Source organism: Atheta coriaria, unplaced genomic scaffold (assembly GCF_025399875.1).
Source record: "Atheta coriaria isolate IRGN ID8LTWV9N9 unplaced genomic scaffold, Caltech_Dcor_3.1 hic_scaffold_6_pilon, whole genome shotgun sequence".
Classification (NCBI taxonomy): Eukaryota; Metazoa; Arthropoda; class Insecta; order Coleoptera; family Staphylinidae; genus Dalotia; species Dalotia coriaria.
In genome coordinates this window covers 2,994,967-3,014,477 of record NW_027045448.1, presented here as the reverse complement: position 1 = coordinate 3,014,477, position 19,511 = coordinate 2,994,967, and the positions used below count along the sequence as shown (strand labels likewise).

Genomic DNA, 19,511 nt, shown 5'->3' with positions numbered 1-19,511 from the left:
AATTAAGAATTTTTCAATATTTTTACGAGCTCAGCGCACCTGTAAGTAAACAAACGAACACCTCGTCCCGCTCGCCAGACAGTCAGCTCACATACAAACCCAACGATTACCATTATTAGTCGTTTTAAACAGCTTAGTCATTCACTCTCATTTTAATTAATCTGAGTGTTAAACAAAGCCACAAAAAGCGAAAAAAACTAAATAAGGAAAATTGTCCAACTCACAGTTTATGAATTCTAATTAGTACTTGCCGTTTTACGATTTGTTTTTATGGGTATTACTAAACACCAAGAAAAGATGAAAATAAGCCTTGAGTCATGTTATTTTTACTTTTATTTTTCTTCAATTCGTTTGCAAGCAATGTTTCGCATTCCGAGAAACGTCTTTCACGCTTGCAAGCAAGCGTCGTCGAGAATGTCAGTGTGAAAATATTGATCTTGGATCGCGATTGAATTGGAATGAATTGAGAAATGTGAAAGCATCCAGTCATTCGGATTAAACACGAATTATGCTGGTAGAGATGAAGTGGACGAAGGCGATAGAGGTGTGTGCGCATGGGTGTTGTAAATTAAATAATTCCGTACTGGAAAGCGATAATGTGCATTGAATAATCGAAACACGCCGATAATCGCGCTAACGAACTGTCATCGTGTTCATTAATCACGACGGCCAGGGTGAGCACCTATGTGTGGTGCGAAGCGTGTGTAGTGTTTAATCATCGCGCCACTGGCAACAATAATGCTACAAGCGACTACACTGGCTGCCATTTATGAGTCTAATGATATTGTATTGTTGGTGCCGACCGAAGGAAACGTGTGCGAAGCACTTGATTTCTGTGGATTTCCACGAAGAGTGCATTATTGTGTTATTGCTGTTTATGACGCGCGCGAAACAAATCTTCATTCGTATCTACAGGTCATTTGCACATCGTGTGCAACTTTCAATTATTGTGTCTCAGCAATCGCCGCTTTTATTGATATAAATTCTTGGAAACGTGATATGATATTAACATAACAAAGTCTTGCCGGTTTAATGTTTTGCACAATTTTATAGAATAACAGAATTTAGAGAAACAGAATTTGACTCGGAATGAACTAAAATTTATAATTATTAAGTTGATTAAGTATTTTGTTAAATCATTGAATTTTACAAATCTCTAACGCTACAACAACAGAAAAAAGTTAAAATGCTTACAAATCCCAGTACAAACCAAGTCTCGCCGAAATTCGGTATCCGATAACGATTTCATTTACAGATATTCAAGCGCTCTCCACCTGTGTACTCGATAACTTTCGAGCCGGGTGTAATAGGTGTGTCTTCTTCTGCTTGCAGTGTGTGCGTTAAAGTAAAATCTTCACCTGAATCCGACGCGGTGAACTGGAAATGAAAGAAACGAAAATCTCAAGGGGAAAAAGTTAAGGGCGAGTTTTACAAGTGTGCCAGACGCTTGCCTATCTTTCGATCGACTGATACGCTATAGTTGCGCTCCGCGGAGCGTTTTGTGCAACTTCTCCCCCGACGTCGACTTTGCGGCATTGTGCGGAAAAGCGAGCTAGGCGAAGAAGGAACACCCGCCCGGGTGCGAACGGCCACAATGTGACTCGATTCGTTTTCCATTGTGCGCGTCGAAAACTACGGCGCAAACGGAACCGCACATGGAATGAAAACTCACTTTTGAAAACCGCTCCGCGAGCGAATTGTCTCGGCGCCGTGGCGCGGATTTTGGATTTGTTGGCGCCCGTGTCGAACAAATGACTTCACCCTCCACACCCACAAATCGAAAAAGACTTACCGCCGAAAATGTCGATATACGATTTTCCGACGTTTTCCTTTTCGCCTTCGCTTCAAAAACGTACGAACGTTTACATTCAGATGTGAAACTTATCACGCCGCTGGTCGGCCATCTTGTTTACGTGCGCGTTGCATGTAACACGATACTAACTACGTTTATCTCGCGCATAATCTTAGTTACACGCTGCATATTACATTTATGTACTTAGCGGACGAGGGAAACACGAGTATACACAGTGTGGTCATGCAAATACATACAATTATGGCGTGGATAAAGTCTGCACACGTTCGAGCGGCCAGCGAGCAGCGGGGGCGGTGGGGTCGTTCTGTTCGACAGCGTGTAAACAGCGCACAAGCCCCCGAGCGTCCCGGCGCAAGAACGGAAGTGCCTGGCCAGCACTAGGATAGCTATTATACAGAACAACGTTGTTCCGCTCGCCGCGTTCAACACTGTGTTTTCTATGTTTAGTAATGTTTAGTATGTTTACAAATTCTCCATTTCTCATCCCTGTATTTGAAGTTGTAACTTGTTTGGAGTCAAAGTTCTGTCATCGATCGGAAATTGTTGCAATGTCTCTATGCATATTCCAGTTGATACATGGTAGTAATTTTCAGATGGCAAAACTTGTTCAATTATTTATAAATAAATTTTAATTAACAGACAACATACACGTATTAAATTCAATTGCCGTACGGTTTGCATCGCTTGCTCTTCGTTATAATAACTAATAACATGTTCGACGTAATTAAGTACAAACGATGCGAGCTCGCACAGATACAAACGCGTTACCATTTAATTACAGGAATTAATTGATAATTGCAAGTTATTACCACGCAAATTATAAATATATTACTCAATTACTAATTAGATTGTACGGAAATAAATGCTTGATTTTCGAGTTAATTGCGAAAACTGTGTTTTCTGCAAATAATAAATATAAACACTACAATTAATTACTGAATCTCAAAAATAAAAATTTATAGCCTGTGACTAAAGAGGCAGTTTTCCTCATTTTCACCGTTTTCTGCCGTCATAATTATCTTTGATAAGTTGTTATAGGCACAGAATGACAAGTGGGTTTAACCTAACCTTGATTTATATCTACCTACTTTTGAACTGCTGCTTGCTATCGAAGTGACTTCTTCAACACACAATGACTAACTGTGAGAAATTTGCGGTATGCTTAGAGCACACCGCTTGAGAACACATTTTTTTGCGACGTTTTACATTGAGACAACAATAAGTTGCCATATTTCATATGTGAGGTACTCGCGATGTATTCTAATGCGTACAACGATGAATCGATTTCGCGCATTGAAATTGCCTTTTCTCCGACGCCACACATATTAAATCGAGCGCGTCCGCGGTATTAAAATTATTTAATTATAATAACAATGCGCGGTGCCGCCGCTTCAAAAGCGCGAATTGTACATGCGTGTAACAACGCTGAGAGCCGCCACGCCGCGCCGGTTACCGTCTACTTTCAATAAATTAGCATTAATAATGCGCGATTATAATTAATTATGGAGACGCCTTTTCGATATATCTTGATTGGCGCTGTAGTTCTGTGCTTTCATCCGAACTCTAAGCATATTCAATTTAATAAACGACTCAATTACACACTTGATTTTCAAACAATGTCGGCTAGATTAGAAAATGGTCTTTATAAGTTGCTGCATTTGAAATTACGCGAGCAAACAATCATATTTTAATTTAAATTATAATGCACTATAAAATATCAATGCAAGATAAGTTGTTTCGTTGTTTTATACCTATGCTTTTTGAACATTACATAGAACATTAGGGCATTCTGTTTCAATTTGCGAAATAATTCAATTTTACTTTTATACATGTGCATTGAGAAATGTTTATCACAAAATCTGATTGATATTTTAGCTGTCATTGTTGTGAAAAATGTCCAAAATATAAAAATTTCGAAATCTTCAGTATTTAAGATCAATTCGTGATGGTGTGAAAAAAAATTCGTAAAAATTATTCAGAAATGTTTTTTTTTATTGTTAATTTGCTTTTGTTTGTCTCTCATTAGTCATAAAAGTCGTTTGTCATTATACGACGGTTTGGTAACCATAAAAGGCAAAAATCGACACAGATATAAAATAAACGACCTTTTAATATCAACGTTTCATCGACTTCTCCAGCGCGCCCGTATATTATACATTGCACATTTGCATGATCGATAGAGCGATAAGCAAATTAGAAAATAAACATTACACCTTTGCCGCGCCGAACGCGCTCGTAATTCCAGGAGGGAGTCAAAATAGCCATGATACTATTAATTTACAACACTTCTGAGGCTGTCGGTGTGCTAACGGGCATTGCGGAACACCAAGTAATGAAGTATAAAATTTTTATCGCGCCAACATATCTTAATATAATAATAAGTTGTGTGATTCGTCGGTGCTCGTGTTGCTCGCGGCCTTTGCGACCCTAGGTAGAGTCAAGTCGTAAACCACTTCTGCCGTCGTGGGCCTTATACGTTTGAGGTCAGAACTCATCCGGAATTTCATACATGTAGAAATAAGACTGACTGGACTGCGGCGCGTTCTTCGGCGTGTACTTATTTTAATATCTATAATTACGCACTTTTAATACAATTTTAATACCTTTTTAATGATCGCCAAGCGTCAGCCTTCTGAACGTGGTGCTTATGACCGCATGTAAATTTAATTTAATATTGCTATTAGTAGTAATAATACGAAAACATAATAGCAACTGCGACGAAAGACTGTTCGACTAAGAGGGCGAAATGAAATAAAACGGCGGCGAGCGTTTAACATGTTCGCGAACGGTACTTAGCTGTCGTTACCGCCTCATTACAACAGGTAGGGCGACGACAACTTCAGCGTGTTTGGTTGTTCTAGTATGGTGATTAATCAAGCGTGCGGGCATAGGTATGTTCATTAACAAATTTAAGGTTTGTTATCCACATCAGCTAATTCCATTTATGGTCAATGCCCTTTCATCACGAGGTTGGTTGTTTTATTGAGAGTTACGTTAAGATTTATGTTTGTCCCAGAAATTGTTATTTGGGATATGGAGAGGACGTTTTAGACATAGTTTTGGTTAATAATTTTTGCGTTCGACTTTTAATTGTTGTCAATTGTAATTCTTCTGAATTATTTTGGAACTGTCTTAAATTAATTTATTTAAGGTTATTAAAAAAATAAAAAATTAAATAATAAAATAATATTTTCGGTCATTAAACAAGTTTAATTTTATTAATTTCTTGATGCCCAAGTCGAGCATAATTGAGAACATCGAAAGTTATATTTTGCAGTCATTATAACGTGTATATTAAACATAAAAACCTCAAAACCTGCTCCAGCATGCAAAATGTGCACAGGTCGTGTTTCTCAAAATGTTTGGACCACGGCCCGATATGAGGTTTTAATATTTTCCGAGATCTAAACATTTATCATAAATACCTATCAGATACTTATGTTACTATTGACATAACCTTTTCTTTGCAATCTGAGGTAAGACTCTTTTGGAAATGTGGTACAAAACTAATACCTACTCGTATATTAATATAGGTACCTACCAACATTCTAATTGTATGTTTCCGTTAATAAAATAACCGTAATAGCATTTTTTACCACATCAAGGTGTTTGTCCATTTAAGATTTGAAGTATCGAGGTGTCGTTTTGATTTATAGCTCATGAAATGTGAACACCATAATTGGGTGTGAAACAGTTTTTTTTTGTTTGGTATACTCCGCAGGCAATACTTTCACACATTTGATATAAACGCGCCCCCTGTACCACCGGGTTGTGTATTTAACTTACTTTAAAGGTGTTAAGCTGTATGCAGTTTGCGTACGATTCATCGATAATTACCGCTCATCCATTTTAGTCAGAAAGTCCGATCCCACCGTCCGATTAAATCGCCTAACATATGTTTCCGGTGCCAGATCCAACGCCTTCTTTGAAAGGAGACATTTTATTTACTGTTTTATTAGGTACTTGATGTGTACGGAAGTTGATACTTTGTAATCACAAGTAGAGAAAATTGATCAAAGTGGCACTAAAAGAAGAATGAAATTAAAGAAAGTCTATTAAATTTTACAATGGAAAATAGTAGATTTGTTTACAATGTTTTAACTTTTACAGACAATTCAAAATGCAAAACACCCAATATTTTATGAACTTTCGTTTTATCAGTTTTAATCCGGCACCAACGCGCATACTCTTCAAAATTTGTTTTAAACGCTGAATATAATAAAAAGCGGTGAATTTTATTAGCATGTTTTTATTCCGGAGCTTACGTACTTGTCTGCTCCTTACGTCAACATTGTATTATTTATGCGCGAAGTTAAGTTCAGTTTAAAACTCGAGGCGAAATTTATGCCTCGCTTGCTTCGCGTTGATGCAAATCCACGATTCGCTCAGAAAACGGACGCAAAAATTATTTAAGTATATAATATCTAGCATAATTAATCTGGTCGTTCTTCGAGCGAGTTTCGGCATTAAAATTAGATACATATCAGACGCTGCTACCGTGGAGCTGCCGCTGCTGCAGATGTGGTATATCTTGGAAAAAGTTTAAAACAACAAACTTCCCTTTCAGATATAATCAACGCGCGCAAGGCACATCAGACACAAGTAGCGCTTTTTTCTGGCATCTTATGATGTTAACGTTTGTATCAGTTTAATACTTGTTCTTGTAGGTTTTTCCTTCAATTATGTGTGTGTTTTGCATTCAAGCAATCGGTGTGCATTTATACGTGTATTGCCCGAGTCGCGCAATAAAATGTTGCTATAAAATTTGTTGTTTTATGCGTCGTCGTTGTTTTATGCTTTTCATTGCAATTCTCGACGATTTTTCGAACAGTGTCGGTGGTCTTCCAGACTCTTCGCCTGATATGCCACTTTGCTCTGGCTACACATTCACACCAATACACATTTATTGCCAAGCATTTGCTACACTTTATACTTATGTTTGGGTTGTATATTGGGTTGTGTAAATATTGCGCAAAATATCACAATAATTCAATCAAATGATTATGTTATATTGCTAAAACTAATTAAGAAACTTTGACAGCATTGTTTCTGAGTTTAGCTTAAAAAAATTAAAACTAAAATAAATATTATTCGGGAAGCAATTAAAATTTTTGAAAATTGTCAAATTACATCATTGTAGGATATGTGTTTGCATAAATAAATGTGTTCTCCCCTTCGCTAAAAGCAAGGAAAATTAATGAGGTAAATTAGCCGAGTTACTTTTTGCGCACACGCGTGGTTCGTGTGTGGTGCTCTCGTGTGACATGTGTAGATATGTCAGTTTTGCGTCCAGGTGCTGCCCTCACACCTGTCCATGGCCGTGGAGCACTTTGTCGCAAATGTATAAACGCGCGCACTCGTATTCTACATTTGTTGTGCTACCAGCGAAAGATAAAACTAATAAACGCTGTAAAAACGGGTAAGATATGCGTTCGCGTTGCGTGCGTGTTCGCTGCGGGCAGCCCGATGCATTAGCAGGCTGAAATGCTAACAGCCAGCAGATTATAAGAAGCCAACAAATGTTCGTTCGTTACGAGCGCCTGATAAAAAGCGAAGCGTCCCCACTGCCGTTTAATTTAATAAACATAATTAATTGTCGTACAAACTTGCCTACACACGCACTGACTGTTGCTAATTAATAAAATATTTGCTGTATATTTTCAACTCAATGCAAATTGCGTCATCTGTACCTAACTAACCAAACTAAATTTGCAACAAGACGCTCTCTATTGACTAGCATGTAAATCTAAATTTAAAATATGGAAGCAAAAACATGAAACATAGTACGAGGTTTGAATAGAAAAAAATATTATGTCCCACGGGGCAAGCCGGTAACGAGTAACGATCCGGTCGCGCTAGTCGCCGCGTGCGCGCCTTCCGCCGACACGTATTGATAAACAAACTCGGCCGGCGGCCAAATTAAATGCGCGCCATGTTCGTCTCTGTTCCGCGAACCACTATTCTACGGTTTGTCTACCATTTGTTACCGCCTAGACACCCCTCAATGCATGGTCGGCGGCAGCAAAAACCGCGCACTCGGGCGCCACAATGTTGCAACACAATGTTGATACAATGCGAACATCTTATGGGAGTGCAAAGAGGAGTAGTGCTTCATTAATACACCGCCGACGGGCATCAATTCGCTCCAGCGCAGCTTGTGGAACTCCAACAAGGGCCCCGTACCCTTCCATGCGCTTTCCGATATCCGTTGAGTACTATACCAACACGAAGAGTTTTCCTACTTAGTTTTTCACTGCATTACAACGCATCATATCTTGGAAAAGCGTATCTTTTCTCTGGTGGAAATTTAATTATTCACTTAACCTTTCCTTTCCAAACAAATTATGATGAATAGGAGTTTGGCTTATTATATGATTAAGTAGGCAAAAAGGGACGCGCATCTTTTTGCGCTGGAGTGATTTATCGCTCACATTAAACTTTGCAACCGCGTCAAATTATTTGATTTTTCAGGCACACGCAACACTACCGTTACCAAACGGGAGTTGCAAAAAAGTTAAACGTTTCGATAAATATTAGTAGTCGGTGTGACATGTTAAAAATGCCATCTGTGTGACTCTTAATTGATTAAAATTTATTTGTTTACGTTGGAAATGCGAATAATTACGCTATCCATTAGCGCTCAGGCGCGCTTGCTTTTAATTATTAATTATTGTTATAAAACGTGTCAAGGGGAAATGAAAACTGTCAACGCTCTTGCTCGTAACGTTTTATTTCTATATTGCAATGATTTTGATATAATTCGTTCTATACTAAATGTCATCATAAAAACTAAACCTAAATAACTTTGTAAAGAAATTATATAATTTAAATTTGATAACACTATTCGAACAAAATGTCTTATAAAATATTCATGTTTAATCTTTTATTTTTGTTTGTTGTAAAAAATTTTTACTAAATACTCAAAACTAATCCCATTTTATACGACCAGTATTTATTTATGATAAATACTGAATTTACTGAAAATTCACACAAACAAAAGTTTTAATTGAGTTTCACACATTTTTGTACGGCAATTTTTTGTAATTATTTACATTTTACCGCGTTTAGCATTCATCCATCGGCAAGCATGAATAAAACATGCATCACATTTAACCAACATACAATTTACATTTTATTCAATTTTATTTAAATAATTTGTAGGGAATAGGGCGCATAAAAGCATGAGGCAGCTTTGCGTCAATCAAAAATGTTTCAAACCGAAACAAATACTTCAAATTAACGTTCCGATTATTAAACCCATTACATTATAGTAAAACATGCTTAATTTTTACGTTTACGTTGTTCATCGTATAAATATACGTCGGCCAGCTATTAGAAAACGACGCGAAATTAACATACCTACATCATGAGATGTGTGACATAAATAGGCTAAATTAACATCAAAAAGAAGAAAAAAACGTTATAAAGATTCCGACATTAGGTAGTAAACAAATTAACGGTTCAACGTTTAGAATTCGAATAATTCGAGCAGTTTGTTGTGTCACCAGGAATTATATGCTATTAATCGTTAGTCAATCCAAAAACGGAGTCGTAAATTAACGTTAATTAGTTGAAGCGAGAAGTGGTTGAAACAAAACCAAAGAGTTGAAAACCAAATAAATAATTTTAAAAAAATTTAAAAAACGTCGAAAGCGTTAATCATCGCCAATTATCCAAACTTTCGTAAATTAGGAATTTACTCATTCCCTAAACTTATTACAATCAAATTATTTAACGTATAACATTTATTACACAACCAGTATTTATATTATTCACTTTTCATGGCAATAATGATAGTAACAATCTTTTTCACTCAAAAAGTGGATTTTAATATTTAGTTTTATCAGCAAATGTAATATGTGATGTTTTCCTGACAGGAGGAGTGCTCACCAAGCGGAAAATTAAAAAGTTGCCGGGAATAGGGACGTGCGTCTCGCTAAGAGATTAAACTAGCAGGGACGAGAATAGTTCTTGTTACGTTTTGTCGCGCAAGTTCGCAACATATGAAAATAACATGTCAGCGCTGTCATGCCGGCCGTAAAGACTCGTGACATTTGTAATATCAGCTTCCAGCATGTAGGAAAGAAGTAAATATACATGTCATAACTGAGTTCAGGAGATTTTGCATCGTTTTTCATTACACAGAGTGTTGTGTCAACATAGAGTGTCTTACTGTGTTATTATGATTGTCTGAGTGTCTTATTATGATTCAAACCCCTCGCTCGGTCCACGTAGCAACTTCTCGGACCCAGTGTTCATACAACATTGACTTGTGTTTACTCATGGCATTAGCTATTAATATTCTGCGAGTAACGCCGAAATGATAGAAGGGGTGCGCGATGATGGCGACCACGGTAATAACCATTATATTCAGGGGCAGTTTGTTGTATGCCCATAATGGCACGTTGTTATACGACAAGTGTTGAACCCACGCTTTTTGCTTGAGTGTGGAGAGCGAAATTTTCTCTCAAGTTGAATGCGACGCGTGTAAATTCTTCGCGGTTGGTTGGAGGGCGAAATCCCACACGAGATCGCCTGATAATACACGGCGCAATACATCGATAGTACAACGCGTGGGCCGTGGGGTGGGTGACGCGAGCAGTTGCGGACACGTGTTGAGGTACGACGGCGACACGGAAAGCACATTAGGCTCGTGCAGCATCACCGCGGGGCGAATCTCACATCTCGGCATCTACATGCACACACCAAGTAACGAAGGCGTTTTCGAGCGCTTCTCTGGAGCGGAAAGGACTAGTCGTGTGCTACGTGTTTCCTAGTGTTTCCGTGTTCACATAGTTCGAAGATGTGTGCGGGCGTACCTATGGGGGCGCTTGGGTCCTGGCCAACCCTTTAAGTGGCGCACTTTCCTAAGTGGGATTTAGCACTTTTTGCCTCAGCCGTTTCTCACTCTTTACGAGAACTGCGAGTGTCTTGCGGCTGTAACGGTTACGGCGCACTTGCGGCACTTTGACTTCCAAATTACGCTCGTTCGAGAAATCGCGCGCGTCAAAAATAGCCCTTCAAAGCGCCAGAGCACAACAGCCAGTTTATAATGTTAATGACTCGCGATTATTGTTTGCAAAATTACGCACGTCCTGCGTTTGCTTAATTGATATCCGATGCCGGCTGCCTGCAGATGTCTTTAAGGAGGCTGGCGCCGTGCAAACCACTTGAATTGCTATCCCATACAACAATACTGAAACTAATTGCTTTAACGTAAAATTTTTGTTATGGAACTTGTTTAAGTATCACATTTATAGCTAACGCCCTATTTATCTAACATTAAAACATAAAGACCATCTGGTTCATGTATTGAATGTTAGCTGTTTTGTATGATTTAATATTGAAAGATTAGCTTACATGAGCAGCTGATTAAAACACATCTCAAAATGCATTTCGCCGAAGAACTAAACTACGTTTGTATTACAAGTAGTAGCAAGATTTGACCACACATTCGTGCATCTCATGTGCATTAATAAAAAACATTCATTAAACTTGACGCGTTCAGCGATCGTGCGACATTCAACAAACACGTGCGATCGCCTTACTTGCCCAACGTACCGCGTCAAATTCCCTCATTCCGCGGAGAAATAAACATCGCCTCCATTACTTATTACTGGGTATTGTTTGATGCGCGTCCTCCTCGTTGTGTTTTGCTTGCTGTTGTTGTTGCCACAGTAAGTACGTGAGGTTTATGTATTAACTTTTCCGGTCGGGTGGAGTTTGTCCACGACATACGAATGTTACAGCTCTGTGCATTATGTCCTGGGTACGTTCCGGACAAGTGCAAGGGATTAGAATGGCAATGTAGCGGCGGCGGTCGGAGCGTCGTGCCATAACAAACAATAATAATGTCGGGTTTTCGCCACGTGACGGTAATGAATAGAGGGCGGGCGAGCAAGAGTGCGCGCGCGGGGGCCTTAAGGGGCGCGTGTCAGCATCCATTTGTCGCGCCCCTGCGCGAATGCGCGGCACGTCGCCGACACGCAGCACAACACAACGCAACATCGATACTACACGGCCGCCAGCATCGGCGAACACATTGAAGCTAACGACGAGCGTGTTCCGTCGACAGCGGCGGCACAAAAAAGGCGCACTTAGTCGCGGCGCTCGTCACCAAGTCCGGAAGCCCAAATGGCGGAATGAGCGAGCGCCGCCGGCACAAAAAAAACCCAACGCGGAAAGATTTTTTATGGAAAGTGAAGGAAAAAAGATGCCTCCTCCTAGTAGGTATAAAGTTATGGTTTATGGATCCGGTGCGCAATCTGCGAGGGTGTGCGAATGGGTGAGTACACGTAGGGCAGATTTTTATATTCGTATAGTAAGGGCGTTGCGACAATATGATTTTAAAAGCGCCAAAATGATTAATTTTCACATATTCTGTAGCGTACTTTCGCCTTGATGCAGTCAACTAATCTGATTGATGACGATGATGATTTTATTGACTTCCTTTCCAAAGTGGCAGTTGTAAAGCGCCATCTATGCGTTTAAATATTAAATATTCCAGTTTCTGTAAGTCGTTTTAATTTTGTGTACGCGACCCTTACGTTACACATTCTAATCGGATTACTTACGCAATCCGAACTCTTATAACTAACAGCGCGGGCACGTCGTTCGGCTAAGCTCCGGATCGGACCCGCGACCGTTCAAATGTTGATGTAGAATCGTTGGTGATATTAGTAGTGCGACTCATAGCACTAATTTAACACATCAAATGTATTAAATAGATTACGTCAGACCTAGTTATACCGTACCACCAGTGCTGATGTTGTTAGATTGTCGTTGGATTAATTAAAACGCGGTCTAAGCCGCATAAAGTAGCAAAACCTACTTTTATGAAGAACGTCGATATATACTTGGACAGGTGATTCAAGTGCTTGCATGTGTGAGTATTGAAGGGTTACTATGATGGCATAACGTTAGTGCTTCTAGATTTGTTTGTCTGATTCGTCATTTTTCATTGCATTCGTCCCGGGGCGATTGGGTGTGAATTCAATTAGGCATATTATTATACCAACGTGCGTTCCCTGCCACGTGCCGCTCCTATCGAATGAATACACTTTCATGTATTAAGCCGACACGTGGCTGGCGTGGCAAAAATCCTCTTTGCGTCGAACAGCGGCTGGCAAAATCAGCCGGCAAAGAACTGATCTCCGCCCAGCGAGTTAACGAGTTTTTATGTCATAATTACTTGTGGCGCACAAGTGCACCAACTAAGATGATGATGATGATGACATCGAGTCATAGCCACATTAATAGAACGACGAAAACAAGGATGATATTAATATTAATTCCGCATTTAATTACAGTGATGAATATTTTTGGTTTGCCTTGAGGTTTGCTCGCAGCTCAAAGCAATAACGAAAAAAGTAAAGAGTTAGGCATGGACGGACGAATGAAAGAAAAGTGCAAAAAAACGGGCAAGTCGGAAACGACCGTGGGGTTTTTAATTAGTCGCTCTTCTTGCATTCGGCGCGTAATACGTGGCTGACGGCGCGAATAAAAATTTTAATCCTCTCGCTTCCACGATAATTTTTCAAACGAGCTGGAGAAACACGCGCTTTGGCAAAACTGATAAAAGATTTGTTCCGAGTTGTAAAAGTTGGATTCGGCTCTCAGTACTGCAGGTCCTCGAGGGTGGCTTGGAAGTTTGACGACGGCGAGAACACGAACCGAGTGGATCGGGAACGGGCGCGCGCGCCGCAATCGGACGAGGGGGGTAATGTTAAATATCCATTAAAATTCTCGCGAATTAACTAAATCCAATTAAAAATTGAGTGCTTTTTCATTTCGCTTTATGCGCACACCATGGACGGCGATGGAGGCGGTGGAACCGGGGAGTCGAAGCGTACGAAATAAAACTGAAATGATATTACTAATTAACTCGACTGTCAGTAATCCAACTGCGAAAATTTTCCAACCGTGAGGTTCGGTTAGCATTCCGACGATGGGAGACGGCGGAGGCGACAACGACGGCGGCGTTTGTTCATCCGGAACGCGCCATACTCGTTTGTTTGAGACCGAAAAACAAAAAGCTCGTCGCTGTGCCGCACTAAATTTTAATAACACACACACATTCAAAGAACTCACGGCGGCATATGCTGGCGGTTGACGAGCGTTAATTTTAAATTAAAACATAAAATAAATTTTAATAACAATTATCACAGATCGCAGGGTGCAATTTGCCAAGCTGCTAAATCTGGCACTCAAGTGTAGCCGAGAATTTGGTTTGATTTTTCTGGATAATGGAGAAATTTAAATATTGAACGAATGTGCCAGTAAAATATGCAAAACACTATTAGTCCTGCTGTCAGTGAGTCAATTCCGCGATGGATTCAATGCAATTTTTTTTGTTTGATTGATTGCCGCTGATTGATTGGTCTAAAAGATCACGATTTATAAATATATTGCCATACGATATGTGGAATAATACTGAATGTATTTAATTTTTTTTTGTATTTAATAGATATTAATTAAATACGTCAATTTCACTCATTGCAAGCACTTCTAAATAAATGATGTATAAATACATATTATTTCAATTAATTTATGCCTTCATGTTCGAAATATCACAACCGAAATATAAATATTAAAATGATGCGCCCACATTGCGAACATTAACCAAATTTGTTTGTTCACTAACTAAATAACTGTTAAATGCGTCATAGAAACTTTTGTGATATTGAAAACAAAATTTTTAGCGGAATTTTAAATTTATGACAATTAAACCATCATTGAATTATTATATTAACATTTATAAATACATTTTAAAGTGATTTAATAACAATTTAATTATTGAACGGATCTATATTTTGATTAAAACGCAAAACTTGTTTTTATATAGGATACTAAAGAGATCTCACATAAAAGGAATTTCTGTAAATATGTATTGTTTCAGTTCGAAAATGGTGAATTGTTGTTATTGAATATTTTTGTTGTCGGCACGGCGTGACATCGGGCCGCGCGCCGTTTTCGAATAATACACGAAATTCCGAATTGATACAATGCAATAACACGAGAACACAAATGTCGACGCGAGAACATGTCGTTTCGCATTTGGTTTGCCAACAACAAAAATGTCATTGCCGACCACCACGATGATTTGTGGTTGACAATTGTGGCCGCGCCGCGATTTATTTACATACCATTATGGGCCGTGGAAAACTGTCTCCAACTGTGATTGCATATCGCATTCATTTGCCAAATTTATACTCTCGGCACAAAACAAAATATTGCTGACTAAAAGTTAAATTAATTCTTGTAATTTTCAAAATATTTCAAACATTTATTGTAAATTATTGATCTGATTCATATTTTTGCTCATTACTTAAAGTAGATCATGAATATATCAAAATGAATGCGCACTAAGTTGCATGCGTCATGAGATAAGTACAACTCGATCCATTTATGGTTACCTACAAATTGTCTCATTTTGCCTAATTAACTGATTATGCATTCTACTCGTGTGCGTTTTATGAATATAACCAGAGGCATCGAAGCGAGCGAAGATGACGAGTGCTACTTATAAAACGACGCGGGAGAACAGAGCGATGGAATGCACAGATCAAAGATCCGAATAACGAATCGGATTCAATGACATACCGCGCTCTGACGGTTATGCGTGCGCATAATAATGTAGGCATTATTAATAAATAACTTGCTGCTTCTTTCCAAGTCCTCTTTGAGGGCAGACTGCTTGAGTTACTTCATGCCGATAAGCAACTTTACTGTTTATGGCAGTGAGTTCGTTATTTGCTTATGAATTTAGTACCGTTCTGACGTCTGATTCCCCGAGATGTAGGAATACGAAATAACTTAATAACGAACCTAAAATTACTTCGGAATCAATTTGAAATTTATAAAAACATTATAAAAAGCAAATGCTGCCTAATCAGTCAAAATTAAATCGAATTAAGTATTAAATGATGTAGGGAAATATATGGAGTAACCAAATGATATTGTTGACGTGATGAAATAAATATGAATATTGTGAGCCGGTTGATGCATGACGATTTTATCCCCGCAAAATAATTATAATGTAATTCCGCTTTGTTTACGGTCCATTATAGTTTTCGCCAATAAAATGACGCGCCCTCCGGTCTTGCGCAATTCATACATTATTAAATAGAAATGTAATAGAAATGCGTTGGAAATTGTCACAAAATGCATAGCGTGGGCAGCGTTAAAATGAACGTATTGTTTATGACGACGAATAATTTCGAAAATAAATACAAAAGCGTTAGATATACGACGCGCCATTCTGCACCCTGATGATATTTCCACATGCCCGAAGGTTTTGCAAAACAATGCTTAATTTAATATAATAAAAGGACAACAAGCAGCGCGAGTAAATAATTAGGGTTTGCTCAAATATTCATAATATTTATGCTAGTCAATGTAAAAAAATCTTTGCACAGCACAAACCAAAACGTATGTATGTTTTGTTGTTTTGAGTGTGTATAAGCCGTGCATTTTTATGGTCGAAAGTTACGTGCTCGCCTCGCCAACCCGGGCACTTTTCATCCGACGTTCACCTATTAACTTTATTAATGCGCGAGAGTATTATGGAATTTACATGTAGTTAGGAAAAAGTTTTTAATAACCCGCGAAGTTAAAAACTGTTTGCGCAATGTTAATATGTTACACTTTATGCTCTTTAATATAAATTGCGTCGGCGTCGGTGTTTTTCACGCTGTTTAAAAACAAGGCGGACGCGCGCGTAAAGGAAAATATAAAATATAGGCGCCCCGCTTAGTGTACTTTGCCCCGAGGACGAAGAAAAGTTAAAAACCCCAGCTTGAGGTACCAGGCCTAGAAATTTTTTCTCTCTGTTGCACCGCCATCAGCGCGTCGGTTGCGAACAAATTCGTTTCAGGATTAGAGGAAAATGTTGAAAATGTCGAGCAAGCGTAGTGTCGTGAGTTCGAAAAGCAATGGCTGTATGCATGCATAAGGCGTGGAACTAATGGCAAACGCTTGGCAAAAGCGACACACGGATGAGAGCTCTGCCGATGATGAAAAAAATCACTGAGCAGCCGTGAAATTACAAAGTTTTTTCGGGGATTACGTAATAAAGGAGCGTCGATTTTTCTGCCGCGAGGCAGGACTGCGAACGTTCGAGTCCTTGCTGCCTCTCATTCCGGTTGGTTTGAGTGCACACCTCACGCTTGAGCGGAAAACTCTTATTCACGGTTTCGAACGAGGCTGAGCAAGAACGGGCGAACTGGTGTTCATTTTCCGAACGCGTCGAACTTTTGCGTCGCTCGTCGCGTTCGAAGCGTGTGTACGATGAGATTACGACCGCAGAACTGAGAAATCTACGGATTCAGCAAACCGACATCCGCCGTTCGATAACGAACTAATAGCTAAGAAAGAAATGAAATATGCAAGTCGCAAGAGTTTGTAACTAGATTGACAGAGAGAAGACAATACAGTGGCGCAAATCGATTGACAAACGAGAACGTGCACGCGGGTGTGCTCGTTTGTTAACATTTTTTGTTCGCTTTCTTAAAACGTCGAGTAATTTGCAGTACGTTTTGTTCGCTTGTTCGGCACCACGCGACACATGCGCGTTTACACATGGCGAACAAGTTACACAGATATTTATTAAACACACCCGTTTTGCAACAAACCCAAAACATTTAGACAACTATCAAGATAAGAATCATAATTTCTTTAAAAAAATTATTCATAGAGTGTTGCAATCAGCACTTGTTTCATGATTCCAACATTTTAATTTACGATTTTTCTTTAAAAAAAAACTAAGAAAGTATTATCTTGTTGGTTTTCTAATGTGCATTCTAATCACTTATAGGTAAGGCATACTTCTCAACAATAAATACCAATTGCCTGCAAGATAATATCAACGTCCATTAGTGTAAATGTGACTGGTAATGTAACAATGCTTTTATTCTGCATTTCGTGTCACGTGTGTGTTTAACAGCGGCGACCACAAACGAGAATATATTATGTAAATAAAAATAAACATAACCCATATTTTTTCTGTCCCTCGCAGCTCTTAGCACTCTAAACTCTCGTCGCACACACATTGATTACAAAGGCGAGGGTTGTAGGTTACCGCTCGCTATCAGCTATAACCTAGCAATGGCGAATACGAGAACATGGCGGCGCTCCACCCCGGAAGTCGCATGCGTGACAAATGCCATCGTAAAATGGAAATAATTATGTTATATTTTCGTAGAATATGAATGAAAATACACTCTCTGCTTGAACACAAAACGTTCTACAGCCCTTTCACAGTGTTCAATGTTACATAAGCAGTGTAATAAGTCATTTGTATAAGCGCAAGCAGCGAGAAATAAACCTTGTTGAGCAAAACATTTACTACACCCATTGTTATACAATTAAAAAAATGACATATTTTCAACAATTAATGTATGAGCCAAAAAAAATATTTGATTGATTTTATAATATTTATACCTATATAGGAATACCATGCTACCTATGCATGTGATATGTGGATTAAAGTATATTTAATATTATAGTAAGTATCATGTAAACCAAAATTGTCGTAAAAGTCACCACCCGTTAAATTCAAGTTAATTTCGTTCATCGAAACAGAAACGGCTTATTTGTGCACACACGCATGAACCCCAAACTCGATTATAAGAGGGGTGGAAAAGCAAATATCGCGGAATCACTACGCGAGAGTCATCGCTGCGCGTAATCGTATGATATATGATGACGACGCGTCGTTTTCGGCGCAAGGGTGAGGACGGAGGAGCCGATATCAGTACATGGTGTGTTTCCAGCCTCCGGAGCACCGCGCATCCCGTCGAGCCCTGGATACATTGTCCCTAAAAAAATTGCAATCACGCGAAAAATACTCAAAACTGTCGAAAAAATCGAACATGCCCACCCGCATAGCCGATAAAAACTTTACAATGCGTTGAGAAATTACATAATTCAAAACAACAAATCCGGAGGGGTGACACTTGTCTGGCAATCCGTAAATAGCAACATCCGATTTAAAATGTGCAACGATCGTATTCGCCGCAAACCGGAAATGCTGCGTGGTGTCTACGGCGCGTTGTGGGGTGATTCAGCGCGCCTTTCTACGTTTTGTAATGTGCAGAGAGGAAATGGTCCAAATGGCTCCATCACCGGACAAAAACAATGACGTTTCTTATTTACCCTAGTCCGGACTAGAATCAGATGGTCCGTATCTTCCGGCCAGTTAACCATCCTTTTCAGATGTGGAAATATATGTGCCATAGAGAAAAATAAAACTATTACTTTGTCAATACATAATAATAACGATTCCAATATGTCATCAACACTACAAGACAACCAGAATGCGCAGATTTTTTATTCGCTGCTTTCCTTTGTACTAACGTTAATACCGACTTTTTCTTATCTCAGCGCAGGGATGTTCAGCGTTTCCTCCGCAGCAGAAAAATAGACGCAAGGAGTAAAAGTTAAAAGATGCAACAATGAAAGGAGGAAAACAAAGAGGAAAAAATCGCAAACTTTTGTAGCGATCTCCCTTTATCTCCGATCTAACGCTTAATGAAGTGCAGACATTGATTAAGAGCCTATTTTAAACTCAATCTTTAATTCAATCGCATTAAAATGAGGCTGTTCTGTGTGTAGGTATGAGTGTGTGTGGCTTGGGCACACAAAGCGGGGTGAATCCGTTTTGCAGTAAGCCGGCAGATGAGTTGAGCCCGTAGCGCGG

At 39.1% G+C, this 19,511-nt stretch overlaps 1 long non-coding RNA gene across 1 annotated transcript in view; it reads right to left on the bottom strand.

The window, feature by feature from the left end:
* The window catches only part of LOC135794003 (uncharacterized), a 31,218-nt gene that overhangs the window by 3,913 nt on the left and 7,794 nt on the right, over positions 1–19,511 (bottom strand). The window contains exon 2 of the long non-coding RNA XR_010548765.1: positions 5,600–5,837. This is a non-coding gene — a long non-coding RNA (uncharacterized lncRNA). The remainder of the gene's footprint in view (positions 1–5,599; positions 5,838–19,511) is intronic.